The 20,263-nt window shown below is 38.4% G+C and overlaps 1 protein-coding gene across 11 annotated transcripts in view; it reads left to right on the forward strand.

The window, feature by feature from the left end:
* Positions 1–698: 698 nt before the first annotated feature.
* ZNF280D (zinc finger protein 280D) overlaps positions 699–20,263 on the forward strand; it is a 158,888-nt gene continuing 139,323 nt past the window's right edge. For 3 of the 11 annotated variants that reach the window (XR_008699347.1, XM_055537853.1, XM_055537849.1), the window contains exons 1-2: positions 699–867; positions 10,181–10,322. The gene's annotated coding sequence lies outside the window, so the exon portion shown is untranslated. Of the gene's footprint in view, positions 868–9,528; positions 9,706–10,180; positions 10,323–20,263 lie in introns of all 11 variants that reach the window. The other 8 variants (XM_055537856.1, XM_055537855.1, XM_055537850.1 and 5 more) reach the window with 7 other exon arrangements.

Raw genomic sequence — 20,263 nt, forward strand, 5'->3', positions numbered from 1 at the left:
GGTGTATATTAAGGATCTAACGAGGCAAGATTTCTAATTCAGATCACTCATGAGAGCTAGATCACTACTGTCATCGATCTTGTGAGGACAACTGGGAGAAGAAACTTTCCTTACAAATCAGTACAATGTTTTGCAAGTATTTGTGCAACCAGTATCTTAGCAGGTGTTCTTGTAAATGCACTTATCTTTTATATTTGTTTTCGTTTTTTAAGTTATTACAAGCACCCATGGAAGCTAGGAATTAAAGGAGACAGAAGCAAAAATCGCGTGTTTGAAACAAAATTGGCAAAATTAACCAATTATTAAAAGAACCTTCTCTACTTCTTTTTTTCATCTTGTGTGTCGTCTCCGCTCAGGCACAGTACTTCTTTTTAATGGCGCCTCTCTTCTTAGACCTTCTTACTTTCCAAGCTTACGGAAAACTAGCTGTTACACACAGGGAGGTCCTGGAACTCGCTTTTCCACGTCTTCAGATTCGATGAGGCCCCGGTTTCGGGATTGCTGGCCAGGGAGTAGGTGGCACCCACGACCGCTCCGACCCCGACCCAGTCCCTGGCAATCGGCGGCGGCTCGCTCGTGGAGAGCCGCCGGATCCTTCGAGGGCTCGCGACGCGGTGCACATGCCCGCGCCCGCCTCCCGCGTCGGCGAGAAGAAAGGGAGTCCGGACGCGCAGAGGCTGACCCGGAGCCTACCCATGAGGCAGCGCGCTGGCTCCACGAGAGCCCCCCCTGCCCACGGCTCGGCCGCCTGCTCCGCAATGGGAGCCGCCGCCGTCGCCGCCGTGTAGTTTTTCGTGCTCCTCCTTTTCCTCCTCCTCTTTCTCCTCCTCCTCAGGGCCCCAGTCAGGCCGATCCGCTCCGCTCACGGTAAGCGCCCCCCGCCCCCGCCCGCCCACGCCCGCCCCGCGTTGTAGCAGGCAGAGGCCCTCCCGCGCGGCCTGCGCCGCCTCACTCCGGGGGCGCCGGGCTGGGGGTGTCGAGGCCGGCGCGGGTCGCCGAGAGCGCCCAGGGCGCGGGGGAGGGGACCGGCTGCGCGGCGACGGCCGGACCGCCATCTTGCGCCGGCCCCGGCGGGGGAGGGACACCGGCGCGACGCGGCGGCTGACTCCGGGTGGCGGGCCGGGGCCGCGCAGGCCGCCGCTGTCGCCTTCCCGCCCCGCCTCGCCCCCCAGGGCTTGTTTGCCCCTGGCCTAGTTTGGGTTTTTCTCTCTGGAGGCTCCTCCCTTGGCCTTCTGTATATTTTGTGCTGCTGTTTGCCAGGAACCCCTGCGCCTCTCGCTTCGGCTCTCCCCCGAGTCTCTTCAGTCGGAGGCAGAGAGACCAAAGAGGCTGCCGAACCTTGAGGCCTCCTGGGCCTTAGGGCCCAGGTTCCCCCGTCCAGGTGACCAGTCATTCCCCGCTCACATCCGCCTTCTTGTCAGAGGGCTTCCCCGCTCTGCCCTAGACGTCCCGTTATTGTCTACAGGAGAGGGGCGCTGAGGAGAGACGTGGACTTGATACACAATTTCCTAACGGAGCTTGCAGGTTGCACTTCTGAGATGGAAAGAATGATCTCATTCTGAGGTTTTATCCTGCTCTAGAGATGGAGGGAGTTCGGAGTTAACGTTTTTATGAAACGGTTGACTAGAGAGGAGAAACGTCAAAGCAAGCACGCGAGACCTTCGTCCGGGGGGGTTCTCTTTGTTTACCAAGAGTTGTTAGTTTAAAAAAAAATTCTGTGAACCTAAACCTGATTTATTTATTGTTTTCAGTTTGTAACTGTGTATTAAGAATTTGACGTCTTTTAGAGGCATTAAACCATTAAACAAAAAATTGAAACAGACGACCGATTGAAAGCACAAAAGCCACCTCTCTGCAGTGGTGAGGAGTCCTGCTTTGGGGGATTGGTTTTCCTATTCAGGCTGTCTGTAAGCAGAAACTTACTGTGCCTGTGACCAAGGCACTGATGTGTTTAGAGAATTAAATTGGGGCTTTGTGCTCTCAATGTTTTAAAATATCAGTACAAATACCAGTATAATTGTGTCCTGCATTTGTATCGATCATTGCTACCACCTTCTGATACGTATCTCCTAACCCCTTCTATACTGATCTGTGATGCTGGAACCGATTTTGCAGGTGAGGAAGGAGAACTCAGGGTGAGAGATCTTGAATGAAGTCATGGCTAGGAAGTGATAGAGCCATTTCTTGAATCTTAGGTCTTCTTATTCCTCATTGAGTGTGCAATTAACTGTTTAATTTTTTTGTGTGAGAATGAGGTGAGTGAGGACAAGAGCATAGGCTCACCTGCAAAATTTAAGAAAGAATATTCAGTTGCCCTTTCCTTTGCATTTTTAAGAGTTCATTTCTTAGCTTTATAACTTTTCGTTAATGTAAGTTTTCATGTTATTATTCTCCCCGACCCCACCATTGAAGAATTGATTGAATAGCCCGGTTGAGCCCTCATATTACTACCTAGTTTTTACAGTTGTTACTATTTTGCCACATTTGCTTTATCTACTTATCTCAGGGTTATTTTTGGTGAACATTTTCAAAGCATATTTCATACATCTTGGCAGTTCACACTTAAGTACTGTATGTGTGTCAGTATGTATAGACAATATCATAATCACACTTAAAGTTAAGAATAATTCCTACATAATCCCTGATAGTATTCTTGTCTAGAGAATCCCGTGGACAGAGGAGCCTGGTGGGCTGCTGTCCATAGGGTTGCACAGGGTTGAACACCACTGAAGCGACTGAGGATGCATGCATGCATTGAAGAGGGAAATGGCAACCCACTCAAGTGTTCTTGCCTGGAGAATCCCAAGGAGAGGGGAGCCTGGTGGGCTGCCATCTATGGGGTTGCACAGAGTCGGACATGACTAAAGGGACTTAGCAGCAGCAATCCCTGATAATATAATGTGTGTAGGTAATATGTATTTTCATGTTCTTCATATGTTCCCTGTTGTCCTCAAAATTTTCTTTTTAGTCATTTATTTTGGAACAAGTATCCAATCATGCATTCCATTTGTGTTTGTTTCTTTTAATTTAGTGTAGTTCCTTTTTTTTTTTTTTTTTAATGGCATTGACATTTTGAAGAGACCAGGCCATAGGCTTGTAGAATAACCTGCATTCTGTATTTTACTGACAGTTTCTTCCTCATGGGGTTTAATTGTATCCTGTATTCCCTATATTTTCTATAAACTTGAAGTTAGGTCTAAAGGCCCTAGATCAGGCTAAATAATTTTGGCAAAAATACTTCACAAGTCATGCAGTGTGCTGCACATTATACACCATCAGAAGGCACATAAAATGGAGTTATCCTGTTGGTAATCCTAAATTTGATCTCTTGGGTATGATGGTGACAGACTATCTGTCCATTGTAAGAATTTCCCTTTGCAATTAGCAGATAATCTGTGGGCCGATATTTTGGCATTAGTATTTGGTATGAATTTAACTGCAGTGATCTGATAACACAGAGCAATCCTCTAGAAATGGATGTTTGAGAATGAAGGAGGGGAGCAGTTTTGAAGGATAAGACTGACTTACCTAGTTTAGGGATCTTGGAATTGCTGCTCCAGTTGGCATCAGAGCCTATAGTGGATAGGGAAGAGGAGACAGAAAGTAGATATTAGACTTCGCTTCCTTTGAAAGTTTGCTCAAAACCCTCATAGCAGTAGTGAGCTTTGAGAAATAGAAAGTTCTGTGTTGAAAGACTACAAACCACAGCTTTCCTAGTTAAGCTCATTCTTTCCAGTTAGGCTATCTGGTCCAGTCCTGCTTCTTAGTCCAGTGTTTTACTACTCAGCATTGGCTTTCTTAGTAGGGGCGAGGAGGTAAAAGAAAATAAATAAATCATTTTGTGCACTTCTTTATCACACTGTTCTTTTTTTATTTAGAACTATACCAAGATTTGGAGAAGGCAGTGGCACCCCACTCCAATACTCTTGCCTGGAAAATCCCATGGACAGAGGAGCCTGGTGGGCTGCAGTCCATGGGGTCGTCAAGAGTCAGACTCGACTGAGCGACTTCACTTTCACTTTTCACTTTCATGCATTGGAGAAGGAAATGGCAACCCACTCCAGTGTTCTTGCCTGGAGAATCCCAGGGATGGTAGAGCCTGGTGGGCTGCTGTCTATGGGGTTGCACAGAGTCGGACATGACTGAAGCGACTTAGCAGCAGCATACCTGCGTGGAATACCAATTTTTTTTAAGTAGAAAGTAAATGGTATTTTTAGATGACAGGAAATTGGAGATTGTTGACAACATATTTTGTTATTTCAGAAATAACTTTTGAATGATGAGAAATATTTATGACATACTCACTAATTAAATATATAGTCCTGAATAGTTTATTTTTCCTGCTTTAGGATACTCAAAAATACTTGATTTTTCAGTCAAATTGTTTTAAAGATATATATAATGACTTGATTTACTTGGTAACTTCTATCAAAAATGTGTGCTTGAAATTTTTGCAAAGTAGTTGTTTTAAGGATTCTTTTAATTCTCATTATACCAGGAAAAATTATTATCAATCTTTATTTTCTAGATCAAAAGGAATTATTTTTTTAAACATTTAAACTATTTTATATAATTTTATATCATCATGTAATTTGAATATAATTTACAGGATAGAGGGGTAATGTGGGCTTCCCTGGTGACTCAGTGGTAAAGAACCTGCCAGACAGTGCAGAAGATGCAGGTTCAATCCCTGGGTTGGGAAGATCCCCTAGAGAAGGAAATGACAACCCACTCTCGTATTCTTGCTTAGTAAATCCCATGGATGGAGGAGCCTGATGGGCTACAGTCCATGGGGTTGCAAAAAGTTGGACATGACTGAGCAACTAAACAGCAAAGGAATAATGTAAAACAACTTATTTGAACTTTTAATAAGAATTTCAACATAACATTTCTTTGTGTGTACTTGGAAATAAGAAATAAAAAATACATTTCATGCATCTAATTAAATACTACCCCTACAATTAATATGTATCACATTTGAATTCTCTTGACAAATACTGTATTTGTAACATGATTTTTTTTTTCTTTCAGTTTTTTATTCACACAAAGAGCATCTTCCTTTATTCTTCCCACTTAGACCTTAGAATATTTTGGTTAGAGAGTGAGATAGAATTCTCTTATAGTTCCCATAACTGCTTTTCCTAGTTGCATGAGGAGTGTTCTTGGTAACTTATGGTTTTGTAATTGAAGCTTTCTTCATATAATGATAGTAATATTAGTCATTGGCCATCATCTTCCAAGTCATTTTTTTTTTTTTTTTGATTTGTTGGTCAACTTTATTTTATTTTATTTTTTTTAATTTTATTTTATTTTTAAACTTTACAATATTATATTAGTTTTGCCAAATATCAAAATGAATCTGCCACAGGTATACCTGTGTTCCCCATCCTGAACCCTCCTCCCTCCTCCCTCCCCATACTCTCCCTCTGGGTCGTCCCAGTGCACCAGCCCCAAGCATCCAGTATCGTGCATCGAACCTGGACTGGTGACTCGTTTCATACATGATATTATACGTGTTTCAATGCCATTCTCCCAAATCTCCCCACCCTCTCCCTCTCCCGCAGAGTCCATAAGACTGATCTATACATCATTGTCTCTTTTGCGGTCTCGTACACAGGGTTATTGTTACCATCTTTCTAAATTCCATATATATGTGTTAGTATACTGTATTGGTGTTTTTCTTTCTGGCTTACTTCACTCTGTATAATAGGCTCCAGTTTCATCCACCTCGTTAGAACTGATTCAAATGTATTCTTTTTAATGGCTGAGTAATACTCCATTGTGTATATGTACCACAGCTTTCTTATCCATTCATCTGCTGATGGGCATCTAGGTTGCTTCCATGTCCTGGCTATTATAAACAGTGCTGCGATGAACATTGGGGTACACGTGTCTCTTTCCCTTCTGGTTTCCTCAGTGTGTATTGCCAGCAGTGGGATTGCTGGATCATAAGGCAGTTCTATTTCCAGTTTTTTAAGGAATCTCCACACTGTTCTCCATAGTGGCTGTACTAGTTTGCATTCCCACCAACAGAGTAAGAGGGTTCCCTTTTCTCCACACCCTCTCCAGCATTTATTGCTTGTAGACTTTTGGAGCGCAGCCATTCTGACTGGCGTTCAAGTCATTTTTTAAGTATGCTGCTGCTAAGTCATTTCAGTCGTGTCCAACTCTGTGCGACCCCATAGATGGCAGCCTACCAGGCTCCCCTGTCCCTGGGATTCTCCAGGCAAGAACACTGAAGTGGGTTGCCATTTCCTTCTCCAATGCATGAAAGTGAAAAGTAAAAGTAAAGTTGCTCAGTTGTGTCTGACCCTCAGCGACCCGTGGACTGCAGCCTTCCAGGCTTCTCCGTCCATGGGATTTTCCAGGCAAGAGTACTGGAGTGGGGTGCCGTTACTATTTTTAAGTATAGTTGACCCTTGAACAACATGAATTTGAACTTCAGGTCCATGTGGATTTTCTTTTTCAGTAAAAATGCTGCAGTATTATATGATCAGCAGTTGGGTTGAATCCACGTATTTGGAATCACGCATACAGAGGTGCCAACTATTACACACTAATTTTCAACTGAGCAGGGCCTAAACCCTGTGTTGTTCAGCTCATGGATAGATCCTGACTTTCTTAATCAGTATCTATCCCTCCTTTAGTCTTTTTATATAATATAACTCTCTCCAGGTTAACTTATACAGGGTTTTAAAAATTCATTGATACTTGAGAGTGCATTAAGCTGAGAAGAGTTCTAGGTTGTTGTTTTTTTTTTTTTTAATTTTAAAATTATTTTATATATTTAAATTTTTTGGTTGTGTAGTGTGTGGGCTTTCTCTAGTTGTGGCATCTGGGATCTTAGTACCTCACCCAGGGATTGATCCCACGTCCTCTGAGTTAGAAGGTGGATTCTTAACCATGGGACCACCAGGGAAGTCCTGAGAGTACTAATTTTTCTTAGGGCAGTAAGAATCATTAAATATGTTTGAAAACCAGATTATATGCAATTAACTTCTCTTGCTTTTCCTGTGTGAAATTTCACAGAAATTCAACCTTGTTCTTTCTGATACTGCCAACTAAGGGAAGTTTCTTGATAGATAATACTAAGCCAATTATAAACTTACAAAAAATTTGTCACAAGTTGTATTTCTGATAGAATTTTCAGATTCTTTTTTTAGTTCTTGAGATGTTCTTGGTTCTGCTCTCATCCCTTTTCTGAATCACTCTATGCATTTTTCAAGCTTACTGTGTCACACTGTCATATGTTGCCTAGAGTTTTAGTCTGTGTTTTCCAGTTTGAAGTTTACTTAAAATAGGCAACATTGTCTGCATATGACTAATTCTTCAACTGTCATACATGAGGCTGAAACATAGTGATTTGAGATTTCAAATATTTCCCTAGTAGGTTCATTCTTATCATTCCTTCTGGGTCTTCTTTTTGCAATGTGCATCCGCGAATGCAATACTTCAAGAATTTTTTGAAAACTTGTATGGTTCAATATTTTGCTGAAGGGAAGATGGACATCTTTACTTCCTAATTGCAAGGTATTTCCAGTTTTAGATTTGTAGACACCAATTAGAATAATTCAATGAATTAAAAAAATTCTCTGCATTGCCTGTTTCTTTCTAGTCACCATTGTATACATCCGCATTTAATACTTCTCCACTCAAGAACTGTATCGAGTTAAATTTTAGCCCACAGACATGAAGGATGAAAGAGTACTGTCACATGTCCTTTTGCATTCTTATAAAAATTTTGCATGATGAAGCCTTTCCTGCTGAATGAGAATACTGTATTTCCTTTTAGTTTTTAGAAATATATTGTTTACTCATTTTTGAATTTGAGAAAATCTGTTTAGGGACTTAGTCTAATCTAGACTTAGCCTGAGAGTTCCCGAATTTCACTGTCATTATTACAGTCTGAAGTGCTTCTTTAGGTTCATCTAATAATTTTGAAATATCTCCTCTGTCAGTTTCCGTCTGTTCAGTTATGGACAGAAAATTAAAAGTTCTGAGTTCTTTATTTATTGGCTGTGCTGGACCATTGTTGCTTCGAGGGCTTTTTCTCTAGTTTCACTGAGTGGGGGCCAGTCTCCGGTTGTGGTGTGTGGGCTTCTCATTGCAGTGGCTTCTCTTGTTGCTGAACCTGGGTCACGTGGGCTTCGGTAGTTGAGGTTTCCAGGCTCTAGAGCACAGGCTCAGTAGTTGTGGCGCATGGACTTTGTTGCTCAGTGGCATGTGGGATCTTTCTGGACCAAGGATCCAGCCTATGGCTCCTCTGTTGGCAAGTGGATTCTTTACCACTGAGCTACCAGTGAAGCCCCCAAGTTCTGAGTTCTTTAACCATAGTCAATGAAAACTAGAAGCTGATGAAAGGATCTGCCCCCTAAAATACGCCACTTTGACAAAAGGATTATTTTGAGTGGAAGGTAATTGAGAATCAACAAATGAGGAATTGCAGTAAGAGTTGCCACCAACCCCCTCCCCCTGCCCCCCACATCAACTGCCTAAAAGCAGGGCATACATTTCTTTTTTGAAGGTTTTCCCATCACCCTGCCAGAAAGGGAAGAGTGACTCTTAATATTTAAGATGGAGAGTTGATACTGAGATGAGTTTGCATAAACAGACTCAACTAAAATAACCCTTACCTTCCATTAGTTCTACCACATAGTTGCCAATCTCCCCCGCCCCCAATTTATTGTCTCTTAAAGCCCCAATTCCCTTTCCTTTGTTTAAATGATATATACTCTGAATCTGACTGCTGCTTTGAGTTTTACTTCTTTTCTGTGAACTCTAGTGTATGTAAATATTAATAAAAATTAATGTGTTTTTTCTCCTGTTGACTTGTCTTTTGTTAATTTAATTCACAGGCCACAGATATTGCATCCTAAAAGGGTAGAAGTTAAGTCTTTCCTTCCTGACACAGACTGCAAAGATAATGCCTCCAGTCTTCTATACCTTTTTGGAAGCGGATGCAGTATTTTGTGCCAAACAATAGGAAACCTCAAAAGAAGAGGAGAAAGGCAAAGCATAATGTATTAGTGATGATTTATTTCACTTTTGCATTATCCTTCTAGGCAGTTAAATCATTCTTCTGTTTTATTATTTTAGTTTTTTTTTTTAAAGTATAGTTTGGGAAAAATTGATGCTCAGCAGTGAAATAACACCTAGGATGAAGGAATTAGCAAAATATTTTAAGGTGCAGGAAAAATAATACCACTCAGATTCCATAATGTATCTTAGATTTATAAAAGTATTCTATGGCTCACATAGTAATCATAAGATAGAATGAGTTTTATTCTATTTTAAAGTAATAAGTAAATTTTCCCTTTGTTGTTTGAAGATCTCTTGGAAACAATGGAATTCATAAAATGTCAGTTTTTAAAACTAGAACTGCTAAAGAAAGAAAATTAGAACTGAAACTGTTCCTATGGACTCTGATAGTGTGCTGAAGGTTGATGGTTAATTTGGACGGTAAGATACAGAGTTCCACTGCCTTCCAACTCACACGTGAAACCTGCTTGCCTCCTACTACCATTATAGGTTTTCCACTTCTTTGCATTCCTTCGCTAATGGAGTAAGGGTTCTACAAGGCCTTCCCTTTACCATGTATCTATTAACATCCTATGAAGCTGGATTTCCCTCACTTCAACAGAACAAGGTAGTATAACAGATTGAATACAGAAGCAGATAAGGGAATCCAGCTGCCTCTGAACACAGGTATTAAAATTAATAAGATTTGCAAAAATGGAAAACAGCGCCATCCTCTAAATTTTTGTTTTGGAAAAAACAGCTATTTTTCATAAAAGTATTTGTGTTAATATGCATTGTGTTTGTTATAGTCACTTTTAAGTAAATTAATATATATTTCTTAAATTTCTCAGGTTGAGTTTGTAGGTTTCATCCTTAGAAAATCAGCTACACTGTTGGGTTTTATTTTGGCCAGATTTCTTCAGCATGATGTGAATGTCTTTCTGTTGAGGGATTTTAACCAATGCAAATATCATTAGTCTATGACATAATTTGCTCCTTGTTTCTAAGGCTTTATCCTGTATTCCTTATTTTGTAGGTATTTGTTCTTAACCTTTGGCAAGTTTGAGAAGCAAAACCCGGAGGGTTTGGTAGCAGTCTGGGAATTTTAGATATATCCTAATCCCTATCTCTTTTGTTTACTCATTTTGCTTTTCCTGTTTAGGGTTTAATATCTGACTTTCAACTTTCGGATTGCTGACGGCTGATAGAAAGGTCCTTATGGAAAAAAGTACAGCATGGAAGTGGCTTTGTTAAATTCCATGAGGAAAAATAAATAATCTCCCAACTTTATTGAATAGAAAAAGGTAAATAAGAAAATTGACACTACATTGTTAGTATTCATGTTCTTTAGAGAGGAAGATATCTTTCTAATCTTTCATTTCTTTATTTAAAATTTTTTAAATTATGAAAGTATAATAATGCATTTATAGGAGACTTGAAAAATACAGAATATAGTTCTACTGTACTTTACAGTTTTTTTTAAAATAGATAAAGTAAGATTTTTAATTGGAGTTTCAATATCAAACTCTCAAAAATTAATAGAATAAATATATAGAAAAGTAGAAGAATATAGTAGACCTGAAAAGCACCATGAACCAGTTCAACATAATTAAAATTTATACAATTTTCACAGAACAGTAGGATACAAATTCTGTTCAAGTTCCCATAGACTCTAAACTGGGAGACACTAGAACATATCCAAGGACATAAAATAAGGTGCAAGGTTCATTTCATTTTTTTAATGTAGTATTTTATTGATTATAATGTGTTTCATGATTATATTTCATCCTCAAAACAAATGCTCTTTGGAGATGGGTGGTATTATTATCATCTGTCCTTTATAGATGAGAAAATTGAGTCTTAGAAAAAGTTTATTTCAGTCATTGTAATAATTCCTGGGTACCAGACAGTGCATATTTTTTGTAAGATGTGATGCTTTGGCCTTCCCTCACTTCAGCTTCAGTCTTTCTAGCTCAGAATTATGTGTTCTCTTCTTGGGTTAGACAGTGCAAGCCAAGCAGCACAACTTCTAGTGGAAGTGTCAGCTCCTAGAGCATTTGGCTTATTCTGTGCTTTGTTGCATTCTGGAAGCCTCTGGCACTGGGATAATCCAGCTCTGCCTGTATTGGTGGAGTTATTGAGTTTGGAATTGATAAGTGACACAATAAAAGCATTATTTCAGGGAATTGATAATTTGATGATTTTATATTGAATGGATGAAAGCAGATCTGGATGCTGAGAGACAAAGTGAATCTTGTAAATCTGTTGCTATAGGTGTGCAGTTCTTAGGGCCTGAACAAGTACTTACAAATGAAAAGGCAAGGTTGGCTGTGGGAAATATTTTGAAGGAAGACTATAGAACTGAGGACTTGATAAGATATGATGAATGAAAGAGGGAAACACTGAAAAAGTGCAAAGGATGACAGTTTCATTTGTTACATTGTACTTGAGAGTTTCTGGAAAATATTTAGGTATAGTAGGTAGAGTACTAAAATTCTTCATTTCTAACTCCTAAGATGAACTTTAATAATTCAACTTTTTCAATTAGAGCAGTTTTTTTTTTTTTTTTTTTTTAACTGAAGAAATAATAAATTCCCCTTTTCCTTCAGTCTAGGCCAAAAATTTTTGTATACTAGATGTTTACAGTATTCAAGTTAGAAGGATCCTTAGGGATCTTGAAAGTGATTGTTTTCGGTTCATAATGCTTGAATTTTTCATTTTTCTTTAGTGATCTAGCACTCTCAAGTTCATCTAATTTTCTGATATTTTAATTGCTGATTGTTTCATATATGTAATCTGCCTCCCTATTATTCTGATTTTGTTCTTGTTGTAGGCAAATAGTATGTGGTTGAAATCTTCGGCCTTTGAAGTGTCTGGGTTTGAATCCTTGCTCAGCCACTTAATTGTGTTTCTTTGGGCCAGGTACTTAACCTCTATAATTGGATTTCCACAGCTATAAAGCAAGGATAGTAATAGTGTCATAAAGGTTTTTGAGGATTAGATGAAATAATGAGTGTTTAATTAATTAGCAAATGGTAATGATAATTATTATACATAATAACTTATAATTATTATAACTTATAGTTGTATGTAATGAACTAAGTAGTTATTTTTAAGCTCAAACTAGAAATGAAATTCTCTGGTTTACTCAAAAACAAGTAAATATTAGCAGTGTTGTTATTGTTGTTATTATCATCACTTGAGCCACAGGATCAAGTCTTCCTCTTGCCTTTTTTCTTATGACAAACTTTAACATATCTGTAAACAGCTTTCATTTTTGCCACACCTGCCTCAGTCTTATGTTTTTTCTAGGTTAGAAATCTTAGTCTTTTGATTGGGACAAAGCTTTAATTCTAATTCCTGCTAGTGGGCGTTTGTTGTTCTTGCTACTCAACATCCATTCATCCTTAAGTCCCTTACCTTGGTAACATACATGTTGATTTTCCCTTGGGGAACCACCCCCTCCTCCAGTAGTTAACCTTGTGGTTGTGTGTCTGTTACCAGGGGGATCAATAGCGATTGATTTAGGGAAGGGCATATGACTTTAGCCAAGCCAGTCAACTTGAGTCAGAGCTGGTCCTCTTATCATTGTCCAAGTCTTTTTTTTTTTTTTTTTTTAATTTTTTTTTTTTAATTTAAATTTTATTTTATTTTTAAACTTTACATAACTGTATTAGTTTTGCCAAATATCAAAATGAATCCGCCACAGGTATACATGTGTTCCCCATCCTGAACCCTCCTCCCTCCTCCCTCCCCATTCCATCCCTCTGGGTCGTCCTAGTGCACCAGCCCCAAGCATCCAGTATCGTGCATCAAACCTGGACTGGCAACTCATTTCATACATGATATTTTACATGTTTCAATGCCATTCTCCCAAATCTTCCCACCCTCTCCCTCTCCCACAGAGTCCATAAGACTGTTCTATTCATCAGTGTCTGTTTTGCTGTCTCAATGTTGGAAGGTGTTAGTTGGAGCTGCGGTTTGTTCTTGGTGATGGTGTTGTTTAGTTACTAAATCATGTCCTACTCTTTTGCAACCCCATGTAATTTGCCAAGCTCCTGTGTCCATGGGATTTCCCAGGCAAGAATACTGGAATGGGTTGCCGTTTCCTTCTCCAGGGGATCTTCCTGACTAGGGATCAAACCCGTGTCTCCTGCATTGTCAGGTGGATTCTTAACCACTGAACCACCATGGAGGTCCTGAGCTGCTGTAGTCCTTCACAATAGAAGGACCCTTTCATAGGGTACAATCAGAATAAAGGAAGTGAAACCTAGAGGTGGAGAGAGAAACACTAGGTTTACCGATCATTGTTTAAAATGTGCCTACAACTAATTCTGTAAAGGAGTCTATAAGTTCTCTTTTCCATAAACCAGTTTGTTGTTTAGTCACTCAATAGTGTCCGACTCTTTGTGACCCCATGGACTACAGCATGCCAGGCTTCCGTGTCCCTCACCTCTCCTGGAGTTTGCTCAAACTCAGGTCCATTGAATTGGTGATGCCATCCAACTATCTCATCCTCTGTCATCCCCTTCTCCTCCTGCCTTCAGTCTTTCCCAGCATCAGGGTCTTTTCCAGTGCTTGGCTCTGCCCATCAGGTGTCCAGAGTATTGGAGCCTCAGCTTTAGCATCAGTCCTTCCAATGAATATTAAGGATTGATTTCCTTTAGGATTGACTGATTTGATTTTCTTGTTGTTCGAGGGACTCTTAAGAGTCTTCTCTAGCACCACAGTCCAAAGACATCAGTTCTTTGGCGCTCAGCCTTTTTTATTGTCCAGCTCTGACATCTGAACATAACTACTGGAAAAACCATAGCTTTGACTATACGGACCTTTGTAGGTAAAGTAATATCTCTGCTTTTTAATATGCTGTTTAGGTTTGTCATTGTTCTTCTTCCAACAAGCAAGCGTCTTTTAATTTCATGGCTGCAGTCATTGTCCACAGTGATTTTGGAGCCCAAGAAAATAAAATCTGTCACCAGTTCCATCATTTCCCCATCTGTTTGCTCTGAAGTGATGGGACGGGATGCCAGGATCTTCATTTTTTGAATGTTGAGTTTTAAGCCAGCTTTTTCACTCATCTCTTTCACCATCATCAAGAGGCTCTTTAGTTCCTCTTCTCTTTCTGCCATAAGGGTGGTGTTATCTGCATATCTGAGGTTACTGATATTTCTCCTGGCAATCTTGATTTCAGCTTGTGCTTCATTCAGCCTGGCGTTTTGCATGATGTACTCTGAATATAAGTTAAATAAGTAGGGTGACAATATACAGCCTTGACGTACTCCTTTTCCTATTTGGAACCAGTCTGTTGGTCCATGTCCAGTTCTAACTGTTGCTTCCTGACCTGCATACAAATTTCTCAAGGGGCAGATCAGGTGGTCTGGTATTCCCATCTCTTTCAGAATTTTCCACAGTTGATTGTGATCCACACAGTCAAAGGCTTTGGCATAGTCAATAAAGCAGAAATAGATGTTTTTCTGGAACTCTCTTGCTTTGTCCATGATCCAGCGGATGTTGGCAATTTGATCTCTGGTTCCTCTGCCTTTCCTAAACCCAGCTTGAACATCAGGAAGTTCACAGTTCACATATTGCTGAAGCCTGGCTTGGAGAATTTTGAGCATTACTTTACTAGCGTGTGAGATGAGTGCAATTGTGCAGTAGTTTGAGCATTCTTTGGCATTGCCTTTCTTTGGAATTGGAATGAAAACTGACCTTTTCCAGTCCTGTGGCCACTGCTGAGTTTTCCAAATTTGCTGGCATCTTGAGTGCAGCACTTTCACAGCATCATCTTTCAGGATTTGGAATAGCTCAACTGGAATTCCATCACCTCCACTAGCTTTGTTCGTAGTGATGCTTTCTAAGGCCCACTTGACTTCACATTCCTGGATGTCTGGCTCTAGGTCAGTGATCACACCATCATGATTATCTGGGTCGTGAAGATCTTTTTTGTACAGTTCTTCTGTGTATTCTTGCCACCTCTTCTTAATATCTTCTGCTTCTGTTAGGTCCATACCATTTCTGTCCTTTATCGAGCTCATCTTTGCATGAAATGTTCCCTTGGTATCTCTGATTTTCTTGAAGAGATCCCTAGTCTTTCCCATTCTGTTGTTTTCCTCTATTTCTTTGCATTGATCGCTGAAGAAGGCTTTCTTATCTCTCCTTGCTATTCTTTGGAACTCTGCATTCAGATGTTTATATCTTTCCTTTTCTCCTTTGCTTTTCGCTTCTCTTCTTTTCACAGCTATTTGTAAGGCCTCCCCATACAGCCATTTTGCTTTTTTGCATTTCTTTTCCATGGGGATGGTCTTGATCCCTGTCTCCTGTACAATGTCATGAACCTCATTCCATAGTTCATCAGGCACTCTATCAAATCTAGGCCGTTAAAACTATTTCTCACTTCCACTGTATAATCATAAGGGATTTGATTTAGGTCATACCTGAATGGTCTAGTGGTTTTCCCTACTTTCTTCAATTTAAGTCTGAATTTGCCAATAAGGTGTTCATGATCTGAGCCACAGTCAGCGCCTGGTCTTGTTTTTGCTGACTGTATAGAGCTTCTCCATCTTTGGCTGCAAAGAATATAACCAATCTGATTTCGGTGTTGGCCATCTGGTGATGTCCATGTATAGAGTCTTCTCTTGTGTTGTTGGAAGAGGGTGTTTGCTATGACCAGTGCATTTTCTTGGCAAAACTCTATTAGTCTTTGCCCTGCTTCATTCCGTATCCCAAGGCCAAATTTGCCTGTTACTCCAGGTGTTTCTTGACTTCCTACTTTTGCATTCCAGTCCCCTATGATGAAAAGGACATCTTTTTTTGGGTGTTAGTTCTAGAAGGTCTTGTAGGTCTTCATAGAACCGTTCAAGTTCAGCTTCTTCAGCATACTGTTTTTTTAAAAGGTAATAAATTTGGAGAGAAGTGGCAGGTCAAGGGAAAAAGGGTTTGGGCTTCTAGGAGTGATAAATTGAGGGAATGTACATACATGTATGGGGGAAATTAATGAAAGATAAGGACTATTTTAGTAAGATTTGTTTGTGCAGAGCCATTTGACAGGGACTTTCTGTCTCCAGTGATAATGGTAGTTTTTCCTCCTCCTGAAGTGGGAGAAGGGAAGGGGAAGACCTTTGCAATGGGAAATTATGTTCTGCTTTTAGACATGTAGGAGGAGGGCAGAGAGCTTTTTTGGTGTTTCCTTCTTAATTGCCAAAGTGGCATATTTTGATGCCCTACATGGGTAAGGCATCTGTTTGGATTTCTCCTAATTTCAAAGTATTAAAGTGTTAATTCTTTGATTACCTTCAGAGAATGAAGTTTAGGAGATGGACAGGAGAAGCTGGCCAAATTGCTTTTTCACCCTTAGTCTTGGAAATAGCTAGGGCAAACTCTTTTACCCTAGCTAAAAGACCTAAAATTTCCCTATCCTTATTCTGATCTCATTTGTAGACCACTGTTCCTTCATACTGAGTCCCAACGCTTCTCTGTTTGCATCTTTACTCTTAAGATTCCTAAATGAGTCATCTTTTTGTAAAATGACATTTGAAATTTTTTTAAAAAATTAAACTACATATATCCATATTCTCCCCTTTTAAGGTCCTTTTCTCCATTTCTTGAAGTGACTAATTCCAGAATAAAAATTCAGATAACAATTAGAGTGTTTCAGAAATCGGATGAGATTTGATGAAATTTTCTTTGAGTTTCTGTGATCCCCCAATATTTTGTCTGCAGTATTTTAGCTGCTAGTGGTCAGATATTTTCAGTTGTGCGTTTTGTTTGGTTGGAATGTACACTTTTCAAGAATAAGTCTGGTTTTTAACAGTAACAACTAGACTGACTCTGAAAAAGATAGATGCTTAGCTTTCTAACAATAAAATAAAGTCATAAAAGGAGGAAATACTGATTTAAAATGTTATCTGCTTAATGTTTTTAAATAAAATTATAATAATTTTATTTATAAAATTTATTAAGCACCTGAATTTATGAAACCAAATTTTTGTGGGTCTCTCGATTATATACAGGTTTATTGCTTATGATTTAAGGTTTCTGTTTGTGTGACTTGTCTTAGAATGCCAAATTATATATAATAATTCTCTGCTTTTCTGATCATGTTAAAATTAATTTCCATGATAGACTCAATAGGTGATGGATGTTAAGCTGAGTTTTAAACATGATTCTTCTTCCTCAAAAGACTGTATGATTCTAGGAAAATAAACAGTAGATTAAAATTAATTTTCTAGTATCTCCTTGAGATAGTTGAAAATTCTTGAGAGATCATAAAACAAGGATTGGAAATACTAGATTGTTACTCATAGTTCAGAACCCACTTTGACTGCTTAAAACTCTGTTCATTTGGGATTAGAATTCTAAAATTACAGACCTCCATTTCAGTATGCCATTAATGACAAAGACTAAAAGAACTGTTTATAAAATGAAATAGAACATAAACCAAAGCTTTGGAGTCAGTGAAATGATGTGAATGCTTGATTATTTGGGGAAATTTGTGAGAGGAGAAAAGTGACAAATCAAATTTAGCAGTGTTGATAAACCATAGGTGTGTGTTATATGCGTATGATGGTTTAGCATTTTTTATGTTAATAAGTGTTTTAACTAGTTTATAAATGCTTTTTTTTTTAAATATGAAAGTATCACAGGATAGATTTGGCTGCCACATTCCAGAATGTTTATTTAGCTTTATAAAAGCTAAACTTCTGTGAGGAATACTACTGTAGTGAAGATCCTGTATGACAAAGTGATTTCTAAATGTGCAAATGATAACTTATAAATTGCAGTGTAATAATGAAATTGTGATCTGTTCTTATAGTTCTTTAAAATGAGATTTAGCCCAGAGTTAAAAGTGGTTAAGACTTATTCAGTGATTTATGCGTGCCTGGCCCTGAGCTATGTGCTTTGTGTTTATTATTTCATTTAATCTTCATCATAACTGTGAAATAAATATATATATACACATATATATGCATATATACATAAATGTGTGTGTGTGTATGTGTGTAGGCAGGGTACAGAGATTACTAACTTGGCCAGGGTCATATAGCTAATAAGTGGTTGAGTCAGAGTTTGAACCTGTTGTTCTCCACTGAGTTTTACTATTTCATAGTTAGTAAATATTTAAAGTATACAGTAAAATATAAAAAGCTGAATTTAACCTTAGGGATCATTCAGTTGAACTGAGAGCTGAGACCCAGAATTGTGAGGTAACTGGACTAAAAGTTGTGGTAGTGCTGGGGCTATGACTTGGTTCTTCTGACTTCTAGCCTAGTCCTCTTTTTATGTGTAGACTCTACAGCTGTGGTTTGTGGAATGGCTTAATTTTTCCTTTTTCAGAGAGTACGTAGGACTAAATTCATTACCTTTATTATTTAATAGTGACATCACATCAGGTGATATCTATCAGTGGCTAAAAGTAAAATTTTCAAACAGTTAAAAATTTAAACCTCACATTTCCTTTGACTTCCTTAAGATATAGTTTAATTTTAGATACATAAAATCTGAAACAAAAAATAACAAAGTAGGAATTATTTATGCAAGCAGTCTCCAAAAGACAGTGATATAATCTAAAAAGTCTTATAAGTCATTTACTTGGAATTCATTTGGAAACAAGTGTATTAAACATGGTCATGAAATTTCTGCCTCAGTCAGTAGCTGAAGTGTAGTGTATTCTCTTTTTCTAGCTGTTTTGGAGCCAAGTCTGAGCTGTAGGAGCTTTGAGATTTCTACTGCATATCTTTGTTGGATATTTCATTTCAGTGGTAGCTGATTTAGCCTTCATAGAATTCTATGGCTTACCACCAAAATTCTGAAGTAGTGACTTACAAGATTTTTACTTTGATAGTTTTGGCATGCTCCAGAGGCTGACATGCCAAAGGAATCCATGAAAGTATATATTGATCAGAATGAAATATGGCAGTGACTCTTTAGACTAACGTTGTCCAATAGAAATGTTCTGTAGCTGCACTTTCCAATGCAGTAGCCACCAGCTGTTTGTGGCTTTGAGCATTTGCAGTGTGGTTGGTGAAACTAAGGAACTGAATTTTAAATTTTATTTAGTTTTAATTAAATAGTCACATGTGGCTAGTAGCTACTGTATTACACAGTGCAGCTTTTGACTGAAATTGCAATTCTAATTACCAATGTTTTAGTGTCTTTGCTGGTGTATCAGTGGAGGTTCTTAAGTAGCTACTATGATCCTCAGGCCTTTAAAGTAGATCATCTTAAAGTCATCTTTATAGTCATGTGTGCATACTCTGTCCCTCGGTTGTGTCAGACTCTTTGCAGCTCCGTGGACTGTAGCCTACCAGGCTCCTCTGTCCACAAGGTAGTAGATATCTTGTTCACATGGACAGGTCATTTATTAATTGAATATTTGTAAATTGCATACTAATTTTAAAGTTCTGCTAAATGATATTTTTATGATCACTTAACAAAAATGTTATATTTGAGTTTCATAGGCTGTGTAATTGAAGCTGTTAAAGAATATTCTGTATTCTTGATACTAGTAGGTCCTTAATGTGAGCAAGAATTGTATGTATTATCTATACATACCTCTGATGTTAGTATAGGGGCAGGCTACAACTATTCAAATAACTGATTTAAAGAATAACCTGAGAACCTGGTGAATGTAGTTGATATTAAAATTTACTGAATTTAGTTCATATTTAATATTATATATTCACTAGAGTCTCTTGTTCTTGTATTTTAAACATTTAATAGCAATAGCTTCTGAAATTAAAATAATTTTATTCATGGGGTCTAATTCAATCCAAATAACTTGAAAATTATTGGATAAAATGCAGGAAAATTTGCTTTAGTCAGCCTGAGAATAAAGAGGAATGTGAAGATTGTATTAACTGTGTATCTCAGTATTTTAGGTTTCTGTTATCTGATTTTTTCCTTTTTTTGCTTTATAACTATAACATGAGGTTTTTAAGAATATCTGCATATTTAAAAAATATGTATGCTGCTGTATGTGTGGGAATCCAGAAAACAGATTGTTTTAAATAAGACGGTTCAAATTTTTGAAAATTTATTTTAGCAACTTTTTTTTTTAATTTTAGACATAATAGATTATGAATTTTTGAAGGCAAGTACTATGACTTATTTATCTTTGTTTTTCCCCTAGAACTTAGCCCCATTACCTTACATATAGGAAAAAATGACTGTGATTAGTTTGAGTAGTTATTATTTGAATGAAGTAATCTACGATAAAGTACTATATCCAACTAGTTTTTGTCCTTTT

This window comes from Bubalus kerabau, chromosome 10 (genome assembly GCF_029407905.1).
Source record: "Bubalus kerabau isolate K-KA32 ecotype Philippines breed swamp buffalo chromosome 10, PCC_UOA_SB_1v2, whole genome shotgun sequence".
Taxonomy (NCBI): Eukaryota; Metazoa; Chordata; class Mammalia; order Artiodactyla; family Bovidae; genus Bubalus; species Bubalus kerabau.